This window comes from Trachurus trachurus (assembly GCF_905171665.1).
Source record: "Trachurus trachurus genome assembly, contig: scaffold_81_arrow_ctg1, whole genome shotgun sequence".
NCBI lineage: Eukaryota > Metazoa > Chordata > Actinopteri > Carangiformes > Carangidae > Trachurus > Trachurus trachurus.
This window is the reverse complement of record NW_028155121.1, coordinates 23,206-31,056: the sequence shown is the minus strand read 5'-3', so window position 1 is coordinate 31,056 and position 7,851 is coordinate 23,206.

The window sequence follows — 7,851 nt, the reverse complement described above, 5'->3', positions numbered from 1 at the left end:
TTTACAAATCAAATACTTTGCACTCACCGTTTCAGAAACGAAATCAAACAATACATCAACCTAATGAGTCAATCTGAAAATAAGAAAGCCATAAAGACCATAATACTATTCTCTTTGTTTCCACGTTTTTGAATAGACCTCTGTTTGCCTAACATGAAATATACTTATCCTTTGTCTTCTCCTGCCTTCATGATACTATGTAACTGAACCTGTTGACAGTATTCCATTTTTTATTTCTAACCCCCTCATCCCTCATTTCACAATGTACGTCCCAACTAACAAATCGTCAATAAAAAAAAATAAATAAATAAAAAAAAAAGTGCTAAAAAAAAAAAAAAAAAATGGGCTCAAAGCAGGCATCCCAAAATACACAGTGAGGCTGTGTTCGAAACCGCATACTTTCCTACTACTCATACTAACTCTGACGTCATTTTGAGTATGCGAATGCACAGTATGCGAGTTTGAGTCGGTTTGAGTATGCGAGAAGTTCCCGGATGGCAGCTACACGAGATTCACCAGAATGTTGAGTATAGACCGTTTCAGAGAGTATAAACAAAGACAGGTGTTACCAAGGATACTAATTAAGGCTCCATTCCATTTAGTGTAGCAGAGCGTTTTCTAATGAGCCACACCTGTCTTTGTTTATACTCTCTGAAAGGGTCTATACATGAGGAGCTACTCACACTCAAATTACCCAAGATGCAACGTAACGTGACGTCACGGATAGTCTTTTCCTTACCGCGAACAGGAAAAAAAAAACTAAACAGGACAACAGAAATGTGCCTGTTATTACGTGACTTTATTAAGTTTTATATTTTTTCATGAGAGAAAGTAACTGTTTAGATCCCCATGTGTGGTTAGTTTATCCAAACGACGGCTGTTTAGAAGTTTGCCCCGATGTTTTTGGGAGAAGTGAAGCTCCAGGTCCGAGCAGCGACCGGTTCATCACAGAGGCAGCAGCCGGTCTGCAGAGCTGCTCCGCGGGCAACCTCCGTCCTCATCCCGGGGGAGAAAACGACCGCTAATTAACTTACCCGATGGCTTTTAGAGGTTTACCACCGGCTGGTTGAACTCTTTTTAGGGGATAAATGTTGGTCTCATTGATGAAATCTAACAATTGTGGCTGTAGCAGAAGTTTGTTTGTGGTTAGACAGAAGAGCAGCACTGCCTTGGGGTCTGAACGCACAGAAAACACCACATTTACATCAATAAATAACTGTTTTACAATGAACCAGGCCGATCTCAGAGCTGGCAAGACTCTCCGGTAAGGCATATTGAACGATTAAATGTCGTTAACGGGACGAGAGCAGTCAAAACGGCGGTTTAAAGCTAGCTACAGTGAGGGTAGGTTCACTTCCTGTTTTCAAAATAAAAGCACAAATTCTATCGTTAGGGTTTTCTATAGTAAAGGGCAACGGGTGTTTTATTTTGTGAAAGTAACCGGAAGTGCGTTGGTCACAACGGCTAGCTTTAGTAGCGCCGAAATCGTCCCAACAAAATAGTAAACAGCTGGTATTTAGACAAATGAACGACACACTGCTGATCTAAACGGCTACTTTCTCACCTAAAAACGTTTGAAATGTTAATAAAGTGAAATATTTATAGAGTTTAGAGCTAAAATGAAATCAGCTTCTGACTGCTGGTTTCGGCTCGGGTAGGAGCGCAATGCATTATGGGTTATCATGTAGTATGCTGCAGTGTAAACGCTCTGCATACTGTCTGATTGATGAGTATGTAGTATGGAGTATGGACAGTATGCAGTATGGAAGTATATAGTATGTAGTATGCGGTTTCGAACACACCCTGAGAATCCTGTCTTACTGGTATAATCACCAGACAATGCAGGTGAAGTGGAGTCAGACAGGAGCATTTTACAAAGCAAATACAAATACTTTGCACTCACCGTTTCAAAAAGGAAATCAAACAATACATCAACCTAATGAGTCAATCTGAAAATGAGAAAGCCATAAAGACCATAATACTATTCTCTCTGTTTCCACGTTCTTGAACAGACCGATGTTTGTCTAACATGAAACATGAAATGTACTTATTCTTTATCATCTCCTGCCTTCATGATACTATGTAACTCAACCTGTTGACATTATTACATTTTATTTGTAACCTCCTCATCCTTCATTTCACAATGTAGCTACATCCCAACTAATAATTCTCCAATTAAAAAATAAAAAAAAGGGCTTCAATTGTAATATACTGTACGTGCCTTATTTCAAAAGGACTTAATCTCTGTTCCAAATGTAATTTCTCACTCCAGACTTGAACTGGAAAAGAATATGGTGCTTTCCCTCTAAATTTCTGATTATAAACAAGATTAAAGAAGTTTCTTTTAAAATGATCCATAGATTTTATCCCTGCAAACTATTTTTACGTAGAAAAGACATTGATGTGGACTGTTCATTCTGTAAACAATGTGAAGAAGATCTTATCATCTGTTCTGGTCCTGTCCCTTTTCATCTGTTCTCTGGCAACATGTTTGTACTTTTATTTCTCAGAACATCTTGTCTGGTGTGTCTCTATGTGAGTTTGGGTTCCACTCCTATCCTGCTGAACAACAAAGATCATTATTACATCATCAACCTGCTTGTTCTACTTGCAAAATACCACATACACAAATCCAAATTCACTAATCACAATCCATTGTTTTTAGAGAAGGAACTCAAACAATACTTCACAACTATCCAATATTCATCAAACAAAAAAGCTATTAAAACCACTGAGTTATGCATTTTATATAATATTTTATTGGATTACAGTTTTTCTCTATTGGTTTGGCTCAATTCTTGAAACAGAAATTACATTCTCAAAATAACATGGACAAATCTCCAAACCACCTTGCAAATGTTCACAACAGAATGGCATTTCTCATTGATTTCATCAAATTGCAAATGTCTTAGTACATGTCTCAAGTGTTGTCTTAGTGCATCTTTGCAAATGGTTATGTACAAGTACCCTAGAGTTAGCACAATGAGCATACATTTAGCACATTTTCCAAATGAATAGATCTTGCTGATCTAAGCTGATTAGTTGATTCTCAGTCTAATGGTTGCTCTCTCCAAAACATGTCAGCATGATTTCACTGTGTAAATCATCATATGCACAATAGTCTGTTCAACTGTCAAAATTAGTCAACATGTAGGCTAATACCATGAAAACCATATGAATTTCTTGCAGCATTTCATAAATTCATGACAGTAATTGACAGTCAGGTGAAATTAGAACTTGACTAATGAAGGAGGAGTTCCTACATCTCAGATGACCAATCAATCAGCTGTTTAGCTACCTGACTGGTGCTGTCTATGATTGTGAATGCTGCCAAACGCGTATATAAAGAGCTTGGCTAGGGCCTGTACCTTTTGCAGTATAAACATACATAAACATACATACATGTACAGAGAACTGTAGGCCTATACATTTTGTTTTTACAGTACATAATCTTGAGTTACTTTATGTAGGCTATATGTGAATACAAATGGTTACAATTTCCTTGGCAATATGAGTGCAGTTTTCTTAGGTTTTATACGTCTCTGCCATAGTGACAAAACATCTAAGCATTTTGACTTGCAGTGCTCACAGAATGCCACAGGGATGATGCATTTTGGGGGCACTGACTACTTACATGAGAAAGAAGTTTGGTTTTGACACATAAGTAAACTGTTTTGGGAGAGATATGAGGTTCTGCAGCTCATCCATGGTGTTATGCTGAACCATCCAGTTTATTTTTGGTAAAAGCACTAAGTGAATGCAAATGAGCCAAAAGCAATTGAGAAAGATCTTTGCCATTTTGATGGTACTGACACTTTACATGGTAAAGGAATCTAGTTTTGAAGCATGTGTGAACAGTTTTGGGAGAGATATGCGCTTTTGCTAGTGAGCTGTAATGTTGTGCAGAACTGTAAGACTGTTTGGCCAAATGGTCTTTTAGTTTTAAGAATGTAATTTCTGTTTCAAGAAATGAGCCAAACCAACAGAGAAAAACTGTAATACGTGACTTTATTAAGTTTTATATTTTTTCATGAGAGAAAGTAACTGTTTAGATCCCCATGTGCGGTTAGTTTATCCAAACGACGGCTGTTTAGAAGTTTGCCCCGATGTTTTTGGGAGAAGTGAAGCTCCAGGTCCGAGCAGCGACCGGTTCATCACAGAGGCAGCAGCCGGTCTGCAGAGCTGCTCCGCCGGCCAGCCTACGGTCCTCGCCCCGGTGGAGACAACGACCGCTAATTAACTTACCCGATGGCTTTTAGAGGTTTACCACCGGCTGGTTAAACTCTTAAATGTTGGTCTCATTGATGAAATCTAACAATTGTGGCTGTAGCAGAAGTTTGTTTGTGGTTAGACAGAAGAGCAGCACTGCCTTGGGGTCTGAACGCACAGAAAACACCACATTTACACCAATAAATAAATGTTTTACAATGAACCAGGCCGATCTCAGAGCTGGTAGACTCTCCGGTAAGGCATATTGAACGGTTAAATGCCGTTAACGGGACGAGAGCAGTCAAAACGGCGGTTTAAAGCTAGCTACAGCGAGGGTAGATTCACTTCCTGTTTTCAAAGTAAAAGCACAAATTCTATCGTCATGGTTTTCTGTATGTAAAGGGCAACGGGTGTTTTATTTTGTGAAAGTAACCGGAAGTGCGTTGGTCACAACGGCTAGCTTTAGTAGCGCCGAAATCGTCCCAACAAAATAGTAAACAGCTGGTATGTAGACAAATGAACGACACACTGCTGATCTAAACGGCTACTTTCTCACCTAAACATGTTTGAAATGTTAATAAAGTGAAATATTTACAGAGTTTAGAGCTAAAATGAAATCAGCTTCTGACTGCTGGTTTCGGCTCGGGTAGGAGCGCAATGCATTGTGGGTTATCATGTAGTATGCTGCAGTGTAAACGCTCTGCATGCTGTCTGATTGATGAGTATGTAGTATGGAGTATGGACAGTATGCAGTATGGAAGTATATAGTATGTAGTATGCGGTTTCGAACACACCCTGAGAATCCTGTCTTACTGGTATGATCACCAGACAATGCAGGTGTAGTGGAGTCAGACAGGAGCATTTTATCACCTATTTTATTTAATTTCTACATGAACAGTCAAAAGAGTTAAAAAGGTGTAAAACTGGCTGTATGTTTGGCAGTAGCTGCTGTGGTGAACCATCTTATGTACACGGATGACTGTGTGATGACTGTGTGATGACTGTGTGATGACTGTGTGCTCCTTAGTCCGAGCTCAGCGGGCTGCAGCAGCTTCTTTCAAAGACAAAACTGTGAGTGAAACTGTGACTGAGCAGGACTGTGATGGTGACGAGGCCTGTAGTCGTTTTCCTCCCTAATTGTTTAATGAACAGTAGCTACAGTATTTTCTTTTGCACTTGTATAGGAGTGTGTTACAAAAAACCAAACAGATTTACAGCTTGTTGTTTATAAAGCTGCTGTTCTGTGGACTCATTTCTGTCAGTGAATACAGATTGTTGCAGAGCTTTTCCCTCCTCCTGTGATTTTAGTTATGATGGGAAAAATATGAATGACGTCATCAGCGACTAGTCGACGTCGACTCGACTTTCATAACATTAGAGTCGACTTTTAAACATCTGAAGTCATGCAACCCCTAGTTCTGTATGGAGAACAACATGACATAAAATATAATGATGTAAAGAGTGTGATCATGATCTCCAGGACAAATGAGGATAAACATGTGATTTTCCCTCAGGTCAAGTTTTAAAAACCTGAAATATCTTGGTCATGTGATCACAGACACACTGACTGATGACGAGGACGTTCTGCGTCAGTCTCGCATCAGGGTTTCCCGCAGCGCTTTCCTCCCTGTAGTTGGCTTCTGTCCACTCCTTTTTGTTCATTTCAGAATAAGTGTCACCAAAATAGTAATTTTAGTGTTTTTATAAAAGAATCCCCTGTTAATAAAATTTGTTATACTTTCCTAATTTGATTCATCTTTTTTTTGTGCCACTAATCCCCTTCTTTACAGATATCTCCAGTTATTGATTATTTCAATTGAAACAAATAAATTTGGCTTTATTTGGAAACCACGTCTGTCTTGTCTTAGTATACGAACTTGTGTTGTCTGTGAAAGTATTGAGATCTTATTCAGAATTTCATAAGATATTTCCTGGGGTGAAACTCCCCAGGTGGCGTTTGGGTCAGGTTCTGGTGGCGCGCCCCCCCCCCCCCCCCCCGCAAACAGGACAGACACCACCTTAACTAACACATTTTCTGGGGGAAACACTGCGCATGTTATATGTGCAAGCAAATGTGCTAAGACAGAAATGTGGCTGTTGCTCTGATGATGTGAAGCTGACTCTGTTTAAAGCTTATTGCACACAGCTGAACACTGCACATCTGTGGTCAAATTACAAAAAAACAAGCTTTGGGAGATTACAAGTGGCATATAATATAATGACTCCTGGAGAATGTTGTTAAAACGGCCCAGATGGACCAGCGCCACTGAAATGTTTGTGACTGCTGGAGTCAACACTCTCCAGTCGGTCTTAAGAAACATCATGTAGAAGTTCATTTGTCGTCTAAACAACTCAGAAAATCAGATTGTGATGGAACTGACAAACGTTGCATTTAGTGCCACACGTTACACGTCACTGCTTTAGAAGTGTTAGTTAATAAGACTAGACGACCCCGTATGTCGTTGTTGTTGTTGTCATTGTTGTTGGTATTGTCGCTGTTTGTATTGTTCTTTTCCTGTCCTGTCTTGTGTTTTTAACTGGACCCAGAGTCTGTTCTAATAAACTATCTATCTATCTATCTATCTATCTATCTATCTATCTATCTATCTATCTATCTATCTATCTATCTATCTATCTATCTATCTATCTATCTATCTATCATCTATCTATCTATCTATCTATCTATCTATCTATCTATCTATCTATCTATCTATCTATCTATCTATCTATCTATCTATCTATCTATCTATCTATCTATCTATCTATCTATCTATCAACAGATGTTATATCTGGAATAACAGGGACATACAATATAAACACCAATCACTTCTTCTAGAGAACTGGTTCACCACGGCGTTACTCTGGTTATTCAGCTTCTCAACTCTAACGGCACACTATTATCATATTCAGAATTTTAAACAAATATACACTTCCTATTCCTCCCAAAGAATATGCAATAGTATTTGATGTGATTCCCTCTGGTGTGATTATGTTATTAAAACATGTTTTGTTACCTGAGTCTGACCTCTGACCTCTGGTCCAATCTGCTGCTCAGCTAAAAACAACCGTATGTACGTGCATTACTTACCCCCGATGTTGTCTCATACTGAATCATTTATTCACAAACCTGATCTATAAAAACATATTTATGGTCCCTCCCCTACAAATATTATCACAGATAAAATCAAAGAAGTATCTTAAACTCATCCATCGTATCTTCCCTCCAATTTATTCATGCAAAGATATAAAAAAGACATGAAATAACTCTGCTCCTTCTGTAAACAGGTCGTGTCCTCATCTGCTTCAGTCCTTTTGGAAACATGTAACTACTTTTATCCGTCAACGTTTCAACAAAAACTTTGCTTTGGACGATCAACATGTATCGTTTGGTTTCTTTTCAGTCTCTGCTTCTCAATTAAACCAATATTATATAATCAATTTGATATTATTTTTAGCCAAAGCTCATATTCACAACCGCAAATCTACAAATCAGATACTTTGCACTCACCGTTTCAGAAACGAAATCAAACAATACATCGACCTAATGAGTCAATCTGAAAATAAGAAAGACATAAAGACCATAATAGGCTACTATTCTCTCTGTTTCCACCTTTCTGAACAGACCTGTGTTTGCCTCTTCTC